We start from the raw sequence: 2,088 nt of genomic DNA, 5'->3' as shown, positions 1-2,088 counted from the left end.
TTTCCATGGCTGCTAAAGAAGGAGACGTCGAAAAAGGTAGTCGGGGTGCGTCCGTACACGAGGTAAAACGGTGAGTAGCAAGTTGTTCGCTGAACGGCGGTGTTGTAAGCGAATGTCAGGAATGGTAAAAGAGTGTCCCAGTTTTTGTGGTCGGGTTGGACGTAAACGGCTATCATGTCTGCAAGGGTTCGGTGAAATCTTTCTGTGAGACCATTTGTCTGAGGGTGGTAGCTTGAAGCTGTCTTGTGAGTAGTTCCAGAAGCGCGCAGTACTTCATTTACAACTTGTGACAGGAACACTTTGCCGTGGTCACTAAGCAGTACACGAGGAACCCCATGACGCAGTATTATTGCGTGAAGAATAAAGTCTGCAACTTCCACAGCTGAGCCTGTAATAACAGAGGAAGTCTCAGCGTAGCGTGTCAGGTGGTCCACGGCAGTCACTATCCATCGTTTGCCAGCAGATGTGACGGGGAGAGGCCCGTAAAGGTCAACACCTACAACCTCGAACGGGATTGAAGGGCACGGAAGTGGCTGTAGAAGTCCAGCATGTGCCGACGTGGGGAGTTTACGACGCTGGCATGGGTAGCAGGAACCGACGTACCGAGCTACACTAGAAGAAAGGCCAGGCCAGTAATAACGACATCGAATGCGGTCAAGAGTTTTTTTTAAAACCAAGATGACCAGCAGTCAAGTCGTCGTGAAAGGCTTCGAGCACCTGAAGTCGAAGAGAGCATGGCAGTACAGGAACCCAGCGCTGACCGTCAGGGTGGTAGACGTGGCGGTAGAGAACCCCATTGTCCAGCTTAAAGTGCAGGAGTTGACGACGGAGTCGCGCGTTCGGTGGATGAGAAACTCCCGAAAGGTGGTCCATCATGCGTCTGCAATATGAATCGGACCACTGGCGGGAGATAAATGTTGGCTCGTCATCCGAAAAGGGTAGCGTTATTGATGCGAGCGTATGAACTTTGGTAGATGTGGCGGTTGAGTTCTCACCAACGCTCATATGGGTAGTTGGAAGCGGGCAACGAGATAAAGCATCGGCGTCTTGATGTTTTCTGCCTGACTTGTAAGTTATGTCAAAGTCGTACTCCTGCAAGCGTAGTATCCACCAACCCAATGTCCGGACAAGTTCTTCAGTGTAGAAAGCCAGCATAAGGCATGGTGGTCCGTAACGATTGTGAAGTGACGGCCGTTGAGATAGGGACGGAACTTCTGGACCGACCAAACCACAGCCAAACACTCTTGCTCAGTTATAGTGTAGTTCTTTTCAGCAGCGGTGAGTAGGCGACTGGCATACGCAACAACTTTCTCTAGGGAAGACTTGTCGCGTTGTAGAAGAACGGCCCCTATACCAAGGCCGCTGGCGTCGGTATGGAGGATCGTTGGTGCGGCTTCGTCAAAGTGGCAGAGCAGAGGTTCAGACGTGAGTGCCCGCTTCAACAGGTCGAATGCCGTTTGACATTCTTGAGACCACAAAAAGGGGACGTTGGAAGCAAGTAGTTGTTGTGATGGAGCAGCAATAGAAGCGAAGTTCTGGATAAACCGGCGAAAATAGGAGGCGAGGCCAAGGAAACTGCGAAGCTCCTTTGGTTTTTCGGGGCGCGGAAAGTGAAGGACTGCAGAAATCTTGTCAGGGTCGGGCCGGATGTCATCTTTGCTAACGACGTGTCCTAAGACCTTGATATATTTGCTAGCGAAAGAGCATTTCTTAGTGTTTATTTGAAGCCCGGCGCCGGCACGGCACGTCAAAACTTGATCCAATCGTTCTAGGTGCTCAGAAAACGTTGACGAAAAGATAATAATGTCGTCCAGGTAGCAAGGGCAACTTTTCCATTTCAAGCCGCGCAGCACGGTATCTATCATGCGCTCAAAAGTCGCGGGTGCGTTGCAGAGCCCGAAAGGCATCACGTTGAATTCATATAGCCCGTCGGGGGTTGCGAATGCCGTTTTCTCCTTATCGTCTTCATGCATGGGGATCTGCCAGTACCCAGAACGCAAGTCGATGCTTGAAAAGAATTCCGCGCCTTGTAGGGAATCAAGGGCGTCGTCAATGCGTGGCATAGGGTACACGTCCTTCGTGTGATCT

The sequence above is a fragment of the Rhipicephalus microplus genome, chromosome 5, assembly GCF_043290135.1.
Source record: "Rhipicephalus microplus isolate Deutch F79 chromosome 5, USDA_Rmic, whole genome shotgun sequence".
NCBI classification, from domain to species: domain Eukaryota; kingdom Metazoa; phylum Arthropoda; class Arachnida; order Ixodida; family Ixodidae; genus Rhipicephalus; species Rhipicephalus microplus.
The sequence above is the reverse complement of the archived record's forward strand: the minus strand, read 5'-3'. Positions refer to the sequence as shown.